The 17849-nt window shown below is 38.9% G+C and overlaps 1 long non-coding RNA gene across 1 annotated transcript in view; it reads right to left on the reverse strand.

Moving 5' to 3' along the window:
• Nucleotides 1-11220, reverse strand: part of LOC309629967 — a 156616-nt gene extending 145396 nt beyond the window's left edge. The window contains exon 1 of the long non-coding RNA XR_014245336.1: nucleotides 64-11220. This is a non-coding gene — a long non-coding RNA (uncharacterized lncRNA). The remainder of the gene's footprint in view (nucleotides 1-63) is intronic.
• Between the last annotated feature and the right edge of the window lie 6629 nt (nucleotides 11221-17849).

Here is a 17849-nt window from a genome sequence, read left to right on the forward strand (position 1 = left end):
GTCCCCTGCATTGGCAGGCAGATTCTCAACCACTGCGCCACCAGGGAAGCCCTGGAACTGGACCTTTAATAAAGCATATTACGAACATTGTGCTTGGCCTCATGCTATGAAAAAAAATCCCTGTTCTGATCTGGCCCACAGGGCTTGTGGAAGAGGGTCCCCCACCCCTATCTCTTCAGCCTCGTCTTGTTCCATTTCTCCTACTTCTTGATGCTCTGCTGAGCTTGTCTCGGTTCAGTTCTTCAGACACGCCAAGTCTTATCTGTACTCATAGCCCTTGGAGGCTGCTCGCTCTGCCAGGGATGCCCTTCCTCCCATCTCCCAAGCTTGGCTCCATCTCTTCCTGGGGATGCTCTCAGCTCAAGCTTCATTTCCTTAGAGAGTTCCTCCCTGGCTGCTTACCTAGGGGAGGTTTCCCTTGGTTTTTCTCAATCTCAGCCCATATTTGTTTCCTTCCTAGAACTTATTGCTTTTTGTTGCAAATAGTTAATTTTTTGGCTTATTTATTATATTAAAAAAATAACAGTCCCTACCATGAGAATGTAAGACCCTTTTCATCCTCATATCCCCAGAACTGAAAAGGGTAGCTGGCACCAAGCACAAATAAATATTTGTTGAATGAATGAATAATATACATTTTTTGATTAAGGTGCCAAATACATATCAAAAGATTTATAAACAGTTGGGTCAAATTTAGTGTACAGGAAAATGTTGATTATAATACCAAGTTTCTAAAAAATGTCTTATTTTAATAATGATTTCTATTTTATATTTAGTAAGTTATTCCCAAGGGCACCACTCTGCTCATTACAGAAGCACTTCCCAGATCCTCAAGACTGCAAAAAAAAAAAGGGCAGCTGCTCAGGTCCACTTGCTGAGATGGTGCTGTGAGTGTCAGAATCCCTCCAAGCACATAGGGTTTAGACACTGTGGGGAACTGGGAATTTAAGCCAAGAGCTTCCTTTCAGCTTTTTACCTTTATAAACCTGCCCTTGTATGGAACTGTGGTTTTTGAACAGATGGTTGAAATGGCTTTGTTAGATGCAAGAGTTTATGTTGTTTTCATAAGCTACAAACCATTGATAACTTTCTTTGCATTATTTAATAAACATGCTCCCTTCTTCCCTGCATTTCTGCTCTGCAAATGTTCTGATTTCTGGAAAAAATTTACTCTATGAGACAGTCTGTGAAACAAAATGAACATCTCCTCATATTTTATCGTTTAAAAGGATAATCCCTCGAGTTTGGTTTTAAAGCATGCTCATTCTTTTAGTTCCAATTAATGTCATAATCATGAGCAAATAATTTGTGAAATAGTTTTAATATGCACATTTTTTAAGTTATTCTTTGGTAGTAAAAGGCTGCTTTATAATTACATATTCCATGTGTGATTTTGGCTAAGGGAGATACCTGAGGTTGTGAGAAATTAGAGAGAACTATGTTAACTGTCCATGAATAAGGGAAAGGAACTAGTACCTCAAGCCACACACAAAAACCAGTCTCAGTACTATAGTCTCCTTATGTTTTCAACTCTCAACAACAACTGCATGGCTAAATATCTAATATTAAAGCATTAATTGGATAAATTATATTATATCTATGCTCCGGAGTGCAATAAGGCATTAAACATCATGTTGTAAAAGAATATTAAATGACACAATAAGCTGTGATATAAGTGAAAAAAGTAGGAGATATAAGCATATGTACAACATGATACCACTTTTTAACTATAAAAAGGCAGAGAAATATTCATGCAGAGAAAAAAAGACTACATGGTAATATCAATACACGAAAATATTAATGATGATTTTCCCTGAGTGGTGGGAATAGGAATGATCCTTCCTCCCTCCCCCCTTCCCTCCTTCCTCCCTCTCTCCCTCCCTCCCTTCTTTCCTTCTATCCTTCCTTTCTCATTAAGATTAATGAAGAAAAGAAAGTAGGATAGGGAACAGTTAGAATTAGCAAACAGTTAATTTTCTTCATTTAAAACTGTACCTAAACATAGTTTAAAAAATTGAAAAAGTGCCAGAAGAGACATGAGAGGGAGAATATAAATACCCATTCCACTCACACTTCCCTGTCCTTCAATTTTCTTTCCCAGAGACCACCTCTGTTAACACGTTTTTGTATTTAACTATATAATTTGTGTGAATAAATACACATGTGCATTTGTGTGTATATATATTTCCTTCTTTTTTACACAAATGCTAGCATAATAAATCACTTTGCACCTTTTTAAACAACTTATCATGAAGATTTTCCATATGTATCACTGTATAGACTATCTTCATTACCCTTTACAGTTGCTTAGTGTTCCATTGTCTGAATGTGCTGTAATTTATGAGCCTCCCCCTAGCAATGAGTATTTAGGTTGCTTCCAATCTTTGCTACTACTAACATTTTTGTGAGGAGCATACCTCAACATATATTTGTGTGCTCATGTGAGTATATTTGTGGGTTAAATGCTTAGAACTGGTGAATCAAAGGGCACGCACACTTAAACTCTGAAATGTTCCAGTTTAATACCCACCAAAATATACGTGAGGACCTCTTTCCCCAGAAGCTCATCCATGCTTTGAATATATGCCAATCTGTAGGTTAAAAAAAGTGATCCTGTGGTTCTAATTAATTTTTCTTATTATAAACTAATCATAACATTCTAGCTGAAATTTATTTATTTATTTTTGGCTGCGTTGGGTCTTCGTTGATGCACATGGGCTTTCTCTAGTTGCGGTGAGCAGGGGCTACTCTTCGTGGCGGTGTGTGGGCTTCTCATTACAGTGGCTTCTCTTGCTGCAGAGCACGGGCTCTAGGCATGTGGGCTTCAGTAGTTGTGGCACATGGGCTTCAGTAGTTGTGGCACGCGGGCTCTAGAGCGCAGGCTCAGTAGTTGTGGAGCACAGGCTTAGTTGCTCCACGGCATGTGGGATCTTCCCAGACCAGGGCTCAAACCAGTGTCCCCTGCAATGGCAGGCAGACTCCTAACCACTGCGCCACCAGGGAAGTCCCTAGCTGTAATGTTTTAAAAGATATCTAGGTTATTGTTTTCAAGTCCTCACAGTAAAGGAAGTTATTATAATGAAGAGGTTTTGGGCCTGGGTAAATGAATAACCAGTGTATGCATGACAGCTGAGTTAGGGGTGGCAGACACAAAGCCTGGGTACTGTTCTCCCTCTTCATGTTAATAATCCATTATGTTTTGTTTTGTTTCTGGGCATGGACGGACCCTCAGAATCCTTCTAGACAAAACTCTAGGGTGTGCTATCACTCAGTCAGAACTGACATATTAGCTTATATTCTTTGCCCTACTTGTTTTAGATAGTTTATAACTAGATAAAGGGACAAACCCCTGAGCATTGGTATCCCACATGACAACCAATTTAAAAAACAGAATTCCTCTGCCATGAATCTCTGTAGGATTCACACAGTGTCATACAGCCAGTTTGACTGTCTTTTCTTTTTTCACAGAATTATTGGAGATATAGCAAGCCCCAATAACACTCAGCGACAGCTGGCTTGCTAATGCACCTTTCACCGGCCGTTTTCTTTCCTGACTTTACTCCCCTCCTCTTTGAATACTCCCTTCACCTTCCAAATAAGCTACTTGCATCCAAATCCCTGTTTCAGGTCTCTTCTGGGAACCCAAACTTAAGACACAAACTATTTAATTAAATCTTATTTAATTTTCATAATGCTCTGTGAGGTTGGTGTCAAAACTCCATTTTATAGGCAAGAAAACTGAGCTAAGTAATTGAGTCAAGATAGGAAATGGCAGCAAATATTCTTATTTAGGTAGATATTTGGGTTTTTTGGTGTTTTGCTTTTAATCCCTTGTTGTAGTTCTTGCTAGGAGTAAAAACAGGCATCTAACTTGAGAGGGTGCAAACCTGGGGGCCAGGCTGACTGGAGAGCAAGGCCTGATACCAGTTGCTGGGGGGCAAACACGTAAATCAGGTAGAGGCGTCACCCTTTCCCAGGGTCTCAGGCTCCTGCTTTCACATTCCCTCCTGTTTTATCTTTTCATCATGACCTTCACAAATGTACCATTGAAGTAATTCCTTAAAGACATTAAACCTTTTAAGATGTGCAACTTTTGTTTTAAAAAACTGTTTTAAAAAATGTGCAACTTTGGGAAACTCCATGCAGGGGGCAGATACAGACCCCCTCCCACCATGCATACATCTAATCCCACTCTAAATAAAATGCCCACAACTCTCCTGCTTAAACTGACTGGCTCGTGGCTTTTCAGTTCCTCTGGGTGACCTGCCATCTATCTTCTCCCCTCACGCAGGGTTTTGAAAACTGGGAAAAGACATGTATCAGCTGAATAATGGGGACCCAGAACAAAGCATAGAGAAGCAAACTTGGCTCCAATATATTTTCCTTTCTTCCTCCTTACACATCCAAGGAACTTCTCTGAAAATCTTGCCATGGGTGAATGTAGTTTGCTGGGCAGGTTCTGTGGAGATGTCTCACCAGCCTTTTACACGCTCCCCTCTGAATCCAACCTCACACCCACATTACACAGAGCAGAGTAACTTCTTCAGACACAGTCAATAGATATTGGAAATAGTATTTTATTACTTTTTTTATGATAATTCAAATTTTATGACTTTTATAATCTGTTCTTCTTAAGAGCCTCAGAACATTGGACATATCTAAATATGGAGATACTATAAGATTCCCTCGCAGCCCTTTCTCCACCATCGAAGTACATTGGAGGAAATACTCATTAAAGAAAGTGCCAGAGACCTTGGGAAACTGAACAACTTTCTACAATTTCTTAAGTGTTAAATGATTCAAATATTTTGGAATGATAAACTAATTTGGGGATAATGCCACCATCATAATTAAATGGATTTAAATAATCTGAACATATATTAGGTTTCCATGCACTTAGGCCTTTGTTATCCAATATTATTCTACTATGTCTCAAAAACATTATAAATATACACACACACACACATAAAACATATACATTATATGTGTGTATATATATATATATATATAAATCTTAAAGGAAATACTTCTGAGACCAAAGAATTACAGACATGACCATATAAAATGATTTGGATATTGTCGTTATTGTAGGTTGTCCAAGAATACTCAAGTGTAGGAAATGGTGTTGTGTACTAAAGACTATAGCTAGATCTTCAGCAAGTTCTTAATTTTAAATTTTATGGAAAAGTCAAAGGAAAAGGACAAATAAAATCATTAGTACATTGAGAAGATGTCAAGGGAGGAAAGCTAGTTGATTAATCCTTCAGAGTCTTCCAGATATGTGTATTCATCTGTGGGGTCCCAGGATGAGCCCATTGATGAACATAAGTATTTCTTTTCTTTTTTAATTGGAGTATAATTGCTTTACAATGTTGTGTTAGTTCTGCTTGATGGTGTGTTTGAATTTTCAAAAACTCAGTTATTTTTATGTTAGGGGAAATCAGAGTCTTACAGAACTGCCTTGTACTAACCAAATTTACAAGAGCCTGATTGATAACCAGGTTGCTGATTAAGTAATTTGAAGTGGAAAAAAAATAGAGCTATTAAGGGGTCTGGAATATTTATGTTCTCAGGTCAATATTTTCTCTCACTTGTGGGAAAGTCTGCCTCAGAAGTTGAGTAGTATGGAAAGATGCTTGGTAAAAACAAAGTCAGAATAAAGGAAGCTGGATCATCTTAATGAGAACTGTCATTATAAAGAATCAACTGAGGCTGAAATGATTTGGATAAAATGTCTGTAGTTTTTTTCAGAGGCTCAGACTGTATATTCTCAGTGAAATTTAAAAACTTGTCTTTTTAATACATTCTGGTGATAATGCTCAAGTCCCTACAGAAAAATTCACCTCTAAAATATGTTTTAAAGGCCTTTTGGCACCGATTCATTTTCTAGAGCCAACTATTTTGGTGTGAATTTTGGTGTGGCTTGAATCATTTCTTTTATAGCAAAGTCCTATCAGTACAATTAAGAGAGGTTTCCCTCATAATATTTTTCTATCAGTTTCCACTTCTTTCTTTAAACACTGTTATCTACTTCCCCTGCCAACGACCTTTACCTTTATGTCATTTGAATCATTATGCCACAAACTGGATGCTTTGGAAATGTTGAAATATTGCACTTTAGTGCAATTACAATGTGTTAGTTCCATTTTGCTGGCACTTATCACTTTAACACTTCAGTAGCAAACATGTTGGGACCCAATGGATAGGATTTCTGCTTTGTGGACCCCCCACCAATTTTCTTGATGATAAGAATCAAGTTAGGGAGGAATACTGAGCAAACTGTACTTCCCACATTTTCTGTGGACAGAATTTAAGAGTTCAGTGTCATGGTTGAATCTATTAGCACTATTAGATTTATCAGGAACAAGATAGCATGTTCTTTCTTTTAATCATCATATCTTTAGCATCTATCACAGTGTCTGGTGGAGAAGAGGTGTCAGGAGACAATTCTCCATAGATTTCTCACATTTCTACACATCTTCCATGTAGAGGCATTGAATGTCTCTGCTATGTAATATTTTTCAAGGATGTTGGTGTAGCAAACTGCCTTAGAAGAGGGAGGAAGTCTCCTTCAATAGCAGTAAGCTGGCATGCTTACTATTCAGTGTAAAAGACCTGGTCTCCCTAAGCTCAGAGTTCTCTCAAATGCTGACACTGGCTACTCCTACAGCTCGAAGTGATAAAGTCCTTTGTCTCTGACCCAGGAATCTCACCACTTGTGTCAGCATCTATGAAACTGTGGCAAGCTAACTTGTGAACTTGAAAGTAGGGCAAAATCTCATACAGTTCCTGAGAGTAAGTGCTCAAAAAACAAACAAAAACAATGACAACACAAAACAAACGAACAAAACTCTGTTGAATGAATGAATTAAAAAAAATATTTAGGGGGCTTACCATTCTTCTGAATAATCAACTGTTAACCAGAGAAAGAGCCCAAGAACTTCTCTTTGCAAGGAGCTATTTCACAATACATTTTCATCAAAGTACCAGTGTGTGATAGTCAGCCTGTGTTTATTTTAGATATCAGTGTTGACTTTAAAATGTTGGCAGCAGTATGTTTGGACTTGGCTAAACATTGAGTTGTATGATGGGAACCGAGTATTTATTTAAGCACTACCTAGTCATATAGGAACTCCAGACCTTCAGTAGTTTGTACTTGCTTCTGCATCAGTAACCCTAATGGATGAGGCCATAGTTTTGGTACACCGAGCTGAAATTTTATTCTCTCTTTCTAGAAATAACAATTATTTACCTTTAGAATGATGCTTTCATTTGGAACCCAAAATACCGACTTAGGTGTTTATTTTTCCATCTGCTTCAGAGGTGGATTTGTTTTTCTCTCCATTTTAGAATGCCTGACAAATCTGAGGTTGGAAGTCCTTTACGAAGAGGAAGTGACCTAGTCTTTCCATGTGGCAGATGGCCAAGCTGCCACCTGTTCCCCTCCTGTTAATCATGATTCCAAGAGCCTGAGGAGAGTGCTGGTGCCAGGCAGCTGGGGATCCGGGGAGAAAAAAATGTTTTCCAAAGATAGACAAGTAATTTAAGGTCAATCATCATTCATAACTATCTTAGAAACGGTATGGCATGTCAGGAGGGAAAAAGTGCTAGGATCCAGGAGACATAGGTTTACTTCTAGGCTTGCCACATTTTCTGTGATCCTGGGCAAGTCATTTGAGCTCTCTGGGTCTTAGTTTTCCCAGTTGCAAAATGGTAACAATACCTGCTCTGCCTGTACTAACACTGTTTAGTGCATCAAACGAAATAGCTCAAGTCTAGTTAATAAATGTAATAATCATACAACCTTTTTCTCAACATTTTGGTTATGAATTTAGAAGGGCTTTGAAGACCATAAAGTTCTACATAAATGGAGGTATTATTAGTAAGGACTGTATCCACCGCATTCCTTTTGAGTTTTTTACTTCACTTTTTTTTGCACTGAGTGAAATATCACTCTAAGTAATCAAGCAAATACAGTTGCGAATACCATGCACACGTGATTGAAAGTTTTAGATCATGGCCAAACCGACTTGTTTTTTTGGACTCTTTTTATGTGACGAGCTGGATCAAAGCAATCAAAACCGAAGCAGAATCAAATCAGCATTTGATAAAGATATAGAAGTTATGATTTCTTTCTTATTCATTAGATGTTCTTAAAGGATTTAAAACTTGGTCAACTACCCTTGACCCAATTTGCCCCAGTAAGACCCTGAACGGGATATAGAATGCTATCTAACAGCTTGTTGATTTCTGTCATGAATCAGCTTCCTGGGTGGTGCAGAAAGACTTTTTCTTTCTTTTTTTTGATGAGGATCATTTTTAAAGTCTTTAGTGAATTTGTTACGATATTGCTTCTGTTTTATGTTTTGGCTTTTTGGCTCCTGACCAGGGATCGAACCCGCACCCCTGCATTGGAAGGAGAAGTCTTAACCACTGGACCACCAGGGACGTCCCAGTAAGATTTTTCTTGATTCTTGGAGAAGAGGAACCGATTACATAGGGAGCTGGTCTTTGTGGTAGCAAGTCACTATTGCTATAATCAAAAGTTGTATGTTTTGACATGGAATGGGAGAAAAGAGTTAATATTCATATTTTAGATTTTCATGGAAATATGGAATTCATAAATATCAATATATATTCATAGAGATATTCATAAAAGTGACAGAAGGGATAAATATTCCTTTTTTATAACCTAAATAACATGCAGAAACTAATACATTTCATTTGGATTTTAGCAAACACTCCTAAATGTGATGTATTTGTCCTATTATAAAAATTTAATGATACTGAGGAAAATAGAGATGAAACAACCTGCAGAAGAACATTTTTTAAACTTCTTCAAATTTCATCTCTAGGATCATCTGTAAATGGGTTAATGCCATTTTATGTGTTGCCTTAATAAGCTGTAATCACCAGTTTCATGTTCTTAGGAAATAATCCTTTTAATAATGCATCTATGGCTTGGCTATAAGATAAAGTGGTGAATTATTTACGTAAAGATATATTATCTCAAATTGTGGTTCACTTGTAACTTACTGTTGAAAGATATCTTTATAGTACTGAGGCTGCCATATGTGTTTCATGTACTAAAGATATGATGATTCCCTAAAATACTCAGTAAATAACAGTGTCTCCATTATGAATTTTAATTCTACTTTAAATATATACTATATATTTCGGGCACAGGTCCCTCAAATTGATCACCTTGTTGATCGCTCATATGTGTTTTCAGAAAAAATAGCTATTCTAAGTTTTACTATAAAAGACCAGCACATATTTGAACAGATACAACTGGTGGATATCGTCATTGGCAATCAGATCAGTCTGGCTGAAAAAGGTGCAGAGCAAAAAAATCATGTTTTATGTGTTTTCCTGCCTAAAGTAATGTTCATTGTTATTATCTGTAAAATAATAGCACCAATATTGCTAAAACAAATTTTAAAACAAGCTAGGGTGCGTAGCAACCATCTCTCCAGATGAACTGGTAGAGTCTAAATTTTCACTAATTCACTTTATTTCCGCTTATTTAACATGAATGTGGAATACCTTGTTTTTCCTTATGTACAGGTAAAGCTTCTAAATATCTTTATAATGGAAAAATACAAACATATCCAATGGTAGAAAAAGTAGTATAATTAAACCCCACACGCCCATCATGCAACTTCAACAAATATTAACACATGGTCAATCTCACTCATCTATACTTCATATCATTTCATCCAAAAATACTTCAGTGTGTTTCTCTAAAATATATGTATAAATCTTAAAAGAATAACTGCTCACATAAAATGGCATATGGTTTCTGTATTAGTGGCGTTTGGCAGAGTATATGCTGAAGAGTTAGCCATGTGTACAGGGGCTTAACAAAATGCCCACAAATATTTGCAGGTTTAAATATTTATTTCAAAACAGAAGAGCCATTGTATTCCCTGGTGGCTCTACAATTCCAATTGGTTGGCACCTGCAAAGCCATTTCTAATACCTTTCATAACTATTTGTGGGTGGATGGAGGAATACTTTGGTGGTTAAAGCAAACTTGGGAAACTTTACGTGTTCTTCTTGTGGGAGCTGGTGGAGCGGGATGGTTTTATCCAGCCACAAAGCAGCAGGGAAAGAAGCTCTGAGACACACCAGGTGCAAAGGAAACTCTCTACCTTTCTGACACTCTGTACCAGTCCCTAGCCAGGGACACTGCTTCCTTAATGTGCTGTTATTGACTTTACCTTTCTCTGGGGCCATGGTCTGTACACACAGTGAGAAAAAGACATATAGAGGAGACCCAGTCCTCTGTAAATATACAGTGGACTTCTGTAGTGTTTGCACAGCTCTTCAGAGCTTACAAATTTCATAGATGTTGCCACCTTTAAACTTCACCATAATGCTGCTAGGTAGATATTATTGTGCCTGATTTATGGTGACTGAGCCAAGGATCAAAGTCAAGGGACTTACCAAGGTGGTGCAGGAGATGAAGCTGGGGCACAAGGGTTCTCTGGCAGGTTAATGTTTGTTTTACTCTACTGTGCTGTCTCTGGGCTAAAACTTTTTTTTTTTTTTAATAAATTTTAAAATTATAAAGGATTAGGGAAGGTGTATGGAATGAGTTTACAGTGTTTCACAGGTTGAATACAGAGTTTAGGTATACAGGCTTTAAAAGAACAATGGAAGAGTAGACCTTCCTCTTCCTTCTCCCATCTCCTAAAGGAATGAAGATGCCTCTTGCCTTCTCATGGGGGGATGGGTCTCATTAAGGTGCTCTCCACATTAACAGTAGAAATGGAGTCAATGTATTGATCCCAGACCCCTGTAAAACAAGGGTCCTTTGTCTGGGTGCAGGGACAGAATTCAGTAGTCCATGGGATTGGATGAAGAAAAAATTCCTTTAAAAATTTTTCCTGAGGAGGACCTTCAAGATGGCGGAGGAGTAAGATGTGGAGATCACCTTCCTCCCCACAAATACATCAAAAATACATCTACATGTGGAACAACTCCCACAGAACACCTACTGAACGCTGGCAGAAGACCTCAGACCTCCCAAAAGGCAAGAAACTCCCCACGTACTTGAGTAGAGCAAAAGAAAAAAGAAAGAGACAAAAGAATAGGGACAAGACCAGCACCAGTGGGAGGGAGCTGTGAAGGAGGAAAGGTTTCCACACACTAGGAAGCCCCTTTGCGGGCGGAGGGGAGTGCTTCAGAGTCATGGAGGAGAGCGCAGCAACAGGGGTGTGGAGGGCAAAGCCGAGAGATTCCTGCACAGAGGATCAGTGCCGTCCAGCACTCACCAGCCGGAGAGGCTTGTCTGCTCACCCGCTGGGGCAGGCGGGGGCTGGGAGCTGAGGCTCGGGCTTCGGAGGTCAGATCCCAGGGAGAGGACTGGGGTTGGCGGCGTGAACACAGCCTGAAGGAGGCTAGTGCACCACAGCTAGCTGGGAGGGAGTCCGAGAAAAAGTCTGGAACAGCCTAAGAGGCAAGAGACCATTGTTTTGGGGTGCACGAGGAGAGGGGATTCAGATCACCACCTAAACGACCTTCAGAGATGGGCGTGAGCCACGGCTATCGCTGCGGACACCAGAGACGGGCATGAAATGCTAAGGCTGCTACTGCAGCCACCAAGACGCCTGTGTGCAAGCACAGGTCACTCTCCACACCTCCCCACCCGGGTGCCTGTGCAGCCCGCCACTACCAGGGTCCCGTGATCCAGGGACAACTTCCCTGGGAGAACACATACCATGCCCCAGGCTGTTGCAACATCACGCTGGCCTCTACCGCCACAGGCTTGCCCCGCATTCTGTACCCCTCCCTCCCCACATCCTGAGTGAGCCAGAGCCCCTTAATCAGCACTCCTTTAATCCCCTCCTGTCTGAGCGAAGAACAGATGCCCTCAGGTGACCTACACACAGAGGCAGGGCCAAATCCAAAGCTGAACCCCAGGAGCTGTGCGAACAAAGAAGAGAAAGGGAAATCTCTCCCAGCAGCCTCAGGAGCAGCAGATTAAATCTCCACAATCAACTTGATGTACCCTGCATCTGTGGAATACCTGAATAGAGAACGAATCATCCCAAAATTGAGGTGGTGGACTTTGGGAGCAATTGAAGACTTGGGGGTTGCTGTATGCGACTGACCTGTTTCTCATTTTTATGTTTATCTTAGTATAGTTTTTTGCGCTTGTTATCATTGGTGGATTTGTTTATTGGTTTTGCTGCTCTCTTCTTTTCTTTTTTAATTTTTTAATTTTAATTTTTTTATTTTAATAACTTTATTTTATTTTATTTATTTATTTTTTTCTTTCATTCTTATTTTTCTCCCTTTTCTTCTGAGCCGTGTGGCTGACAGGGTCTTGGTGCTCCGGCCGGGTGTCAGGCCTGAGCCTCTGACGTGGGAGAGCTGAGTTCAGGACACTGGACCACCAGAGACCCCCCAGCCCCACGTAATATCAATTGACAAGAGCTCGCCCAGAGATCTCTGTCTCAATGCTAAGACCCAGCTCCACTCAACGACCAGCAAGCTCCAGTGCTGGACACCTCATGCCAAACAACTAGGAAGACAGGAACACAATGCCACCCATTAGCAGAGAGGCTGCCTAAAATCATAATAAGTTCACAGGCACCCAAAAACACACCATCGGATGTGGTCCTGCCACCAGAAAGACAAGATCCAGCCTCATCCACCAGAACACAGGCACCAGTCCCCTCCACCAGGAAGCCTCCACAAGCCACTGAACCAACCTTAACCAATGGGGGAAGACACCAAAAACAACAGGAACTATGAACCTGCAGCCTGCAAAAAGGAGACCCCAAACACAGTAAGTTAAGCAAAATGAGAAGACAGAGAAATGCACAGCACATGAAGGAGCAAGGTAAAAACCCACCAGACCAAAAAAATGAAGAGGAAGTAGGCAGTCTACGTGAAAAAGAACTCAGAGTAGTGATAGTAAAGATGATCCAAAATCTTGGAACTAGAATGGAGAAAATACAAGAAACATTTAACAAAGACCTAGAAGAACTAAAGAGCAAACAAAAATGATGAACAACACAATAAATGAAATTAAAAATTCTCTAGAAGGAATAAATAGCAGAATACAACTGAGGCAGAAGAAGGAATAAGTGACCTGGAAGATAAAATAGTGGAAATAACAACCGCAGAGCAGATTAAAGAAAAAAGAATGAAAACACTTGAGGACAGTCTCAGGGACCTCTGGGACAACATTAAATGCACCAACATTCGAATTTTAGGGGTCCCAGAAGAAGAAGAGAAAAAGAGACTGAGGAAATATTTGACGTGATTATAGTTGAAAACTTCCCTAATATGGGAAAGGAAATACTCAATCAACTCCGGGAAGTGCAGAGAGTCCCATACAAGGTAAATCCAAGAAAAAACATACCAAGACACATATTAATCAAACTATCAAAAATTAAATACAAAGAAAAAATATTAAAAGCAGCAAGGGAAAAACAAAAAATAACACACAAGAGAATCCCCATAAGGTTAACAGCTGATCTTTCAGCAGAAACTCTGCAAGCCAGAAGAGAGTGGCAGGACATATTTAAAGCGATGAAAGGGAAAAACCTACAACCAAGATTACTCTACCCAGCAAGGATCTCATTCAGATTCGATGGAGAAATTAAAACCTTTACAGACAAGCAAAAGCTAAGAGAATTCAGCACCACCAAACCAGCTTTACAACAGATGCTAAAGGAACTTCTCTAGGCAGGAAACACAAGAGAAGGAAAAGACCTACAATAACAAACCCAAAACAATTAAGAAAATGGTAATAGGGACATACATATCGATAATTACCTTAAACGTGAATGGATTAAATGCTCCAACCAAAAGACACAGGCTTGCTGAATGGATACAAAAACAAGACCCATGTGTATGCTGTCTATAAGAGACCCACTTCAGACCTAGGGACACATACAGACTGAAAGTGAGGGGATGGAAAAAGATATTCCATGCAAATGGAAATCAAAAGAAAGCTGGAGTAGCAATTCTCATATCAGACAAAATAGAATTTAAAATAAAGACTATTACAAGAGACGAAGAAGGACACTGCATAATGATCAAGGGATCACTCCAAGAAGAAGATATAACAATTGTAAATATTTATGCACCCAACATAGGAGCACCTCAGTACATAAGGTAAATGCTAACAGCCATAAAAGGGGAAATCAACAGTAACACAGTCATAGTAGGGGACTTTAACACCCCACTTTCACCAATGGAAAGATCATCCAAAATGAAAATAAATAAGGAAACACAAGCTTTAAATGACATATTAAAAAAGATGGACTTAATTGATATTTATAGGACATTCCATCCAAAGACAACAGAATACACTTTCTTCTCAAGTGCTTATGGAATATTCTCCAGGATAGATCATATCTTGGGTCACAAATCAAGCCTTGGTAAATTTAAGAAAATTGAAATTGTATCAAGTACCTTTTCCAACCACAGTGCTATGAGACTAGATATCAATTACAGGAAAAAAACTAAAAAACACAAACACATGGAGGCTAACCAATATGTTACTAAATAACCAAGAGATCACTGAAGAAATCAAAGAGGAAATCAAAAAATACCTAGAAACAAACGACAATGAAAACACGATGACCAAAACCTATGGGATGCAGCAAAAGCAGTTCTAAGAGGGAAGTTTATAGCAATATAATCCTACCTCAAGAAACAAGAAACATCTCAAATCAACAACCTAACCTTACACCTAAAGCAATTAGAGAAAGAAGAACAAAAAACCCCCAAAGTTAGCAGAAGGGAAGAAATCATAAAGATCAGATCAGAAATAAATGAAAAAGAAATGAAGAAAATGATAGCAAAGATCAATAAAACTAAAAGCTGGTTCTTTGATAAGATAAACAAAATTGATAAACCATTAGGCAGACTCATCAAGAAAAAAAGGGAGAAGACTCAAATCAACAGAATTAGAAATGAAAAAGGAGAAGTAACAACTGACACTGCAGAAATACAAAGGATCATGAGAGATTACTACAAGCAACTATATGCCATTAAAATAGACAACCTGGAAGAAATGGACAAATTCTTAGAAAAGCACAACTTTCCGAGACTGAACCAGGAAGAAATAGAAAATATAAACAAACCAACCACAAGCACTGAAATTGAAACCGTATTTAAAAATCTTCCAACACACAAAAGCCCAGGACCAGATGGCTTCACAGGCAAATTCTATCAAACATTTAGAGAAGAGCTAACACCTATCCTTCTCAAACTCTTCCAAAATATTGCAGAGGGAGGAACACTCCCAAACTCATTCTACGAGGCCACCATCACCCTGATACCAAAACCAGACAAAGATGTCACAAAGAAAGAAAACTACAGGCCAATATCACTGATGAACATAGATGCAAAAATCCTCAACAAAATACTAGCAAACAGAATCCAACAGCACATTAAAAGGATCATACACCATGATCAAGTGGGATTTATCCCAGGAATGCAAGGATTCTTCAATATACGCAAATCAATCAATGTGATACACCATATTAACAAATTTAAGGAGAAAAACCATATGACCATCTCAATAGATGCAGAAAAAGCTTTTGACAAAATTCAACACACATTTATGATAAAAACTCTCCAGAAAGTAGGCATAGAGGGAACTTACCTCAACATAATAAAGGCCATATATGACAAACCCACAGCCAACATCGTTCTCAATGGTGAAAAACTGAAACCATTTCCACTAAGATCAGGAACAAGACAAGGTTGCCCACCCTCACCACTATTATTCAACATCGTTTTGGAAATGTTAGCCACAGCAATCAGAGTAGAAAAAGAAATAAAAGGAATCCAAATTGGAAAAGAAGAAATAAAACTGTCACTGTTTGCAGATGACATGATATTATACATAGAGAATCCTAAAGATGCTACCAGATAACTACTAGAGCTAATCAATGAATTTGGTAAAGTAGCAGGATACAAAATTAATGCACAGAAATCTCTTGCATTCCTATACACTAATGATGAAAAATCCGAGAGAGAAATTAAGGAAACACTCCATTTACCTTTGCAACAAAAAGAATAAAATACCTAGGAATGAAGCTACCTAAAGAGACAAAAGACCTATATGCAGAAAACTATAAGACACTGATGAAAAAAATTAAAGATGATACAAACAGATGGAGAGGTATACCATGTTCTTAGATTGGAAGAATCAACATTGTGAAAATGATTATACTACCCAAAGCAATTTACAGATTCAATGCATGCCCTATCAAACTACCAATGGCATTTTTCACAGAACCAGAACAAAAAATTTCACAATTTGTATGGAAACACAAAAGACCCAGAATAGCCAAAGCAATCTTGAGAAAGAAAAACAGAGCTGGAGGAATCAGGCTCCCAGACTTCAGACTATACCACAAAGCTACAGTAATCCAGACAGTATGGTACTGGCACAAAAACAGCAATATAGATCAATGGAACAGTATAGAAAGCCCAGAGATAAACCCGTGCACATATGGTCACCTTATTATTATTTTTTTTAATTAATTAATTAATTTATTTATTTTTGGCTGTGTTGGGTCTTCGTTTCTGTGCGAGGGCTTTCTCTAGTTGTGGCAAGCGAGGGCCACTCTTCATCACGGTGCACGGGCCTCTCACTCTCGCGGCCTCTCTTGTTGCGGAGCACAGGCTCCAGACGTGCAGGCTCAGTAGTTGTGGATAATGGGCCTAGTTGCTCCGTGGCATGTGGGATCTTCCCAGACCAGGGCTCAAACCCGTGTCCCCTGCATTGGCAGGCAGATTCTCAACCACTGCACCACCAGGGAAGCCCTGGTCACCTTATTTTTGATAAAAGTGACAAGAATATACAATGGAGAAAAGACAGCCTCTTCAATAAGTGCTGCTGGGAAAACTGGACAGCTACATGTAAAAGAATGAAATTAGAACACTCCCTAACACCATACACAAAAATAAACTCAAAATGGATTTGAGACCTAAGTGTAAGGTCAGACACTCTAAAACTCTTAGAGAAAAGCATAGGCAAAAAAAAAAAAAAAAAAAGCATAGGCAGAACACTCTATGACATAAATCACAGCAAGATCCTTTTTGACCCACTCCTAGAGAAATGGAAATAAAAACAAAAATAAACAAATGAGACCTAATGAAACCTAAAATCTTTTGCACAGCAAAGGAAACCATAAACAAGATGAAAAGACAACCCTCAGAATGGGAGAAAATATTTGCAAATGAAGCGACCTACAGTAGATTAATCTCCAAAATATACAAGCAGCTCATGCAGCTCAATATCAAAAAAACAAACAACCCAGTCCAAAAATGGGCAGAAGACCTAAATAGACATTTCTCCAAAGAAGATATACAGATTGCCAACTTGAAAGGATGTCCAACAACACTAATCATTAGAGAAATGCAAATCAAAACTACAGTGAGGTATCACCTCACACCAGTCCGAAAGGCCATCATCAAAAAATCTACAAACAATAAATGCTGGAGAGGGTGTGGAGAAAAGGGAACCCTCTTGCACTGTTGGTGGGAATGTAAATTGATACAGACACTATGGAGAATATTATGGAGGTTCCTTAAGAAACTAAAGATAGAACTAACATATGACCCAGCAATCCCACTACTGGGCATATACCCTGAGAAAACCATAATTCAAAAAGAGTCATGTACCACAATGTTCATTGCAGCACTATTTAAAATAGCCAGGACATGGAAGCAACCTAAGTGTCCATCGACAGATGAATGGATAAAGAAGATGTGGCACATATATACAATGGAATATTACTCAGCCATAAAAAAAAGCGAAATTGAATTATTTGTAGTGAGGTAGATGGACCTAGAGTCTGTCATACAGA

This window comes from Balaenoptera borealis (genome assembly GCF_965194805.1).
Source record: "Balaenoptera borealis genome assembly, chromosome: 5".
Lineage (NCBI taxonomy): Eukaryota > Metazoa > Chordata > Mammalia > Artiodactyla > Balaenopteridae > Balaenoptera > Balaenoptera borealis.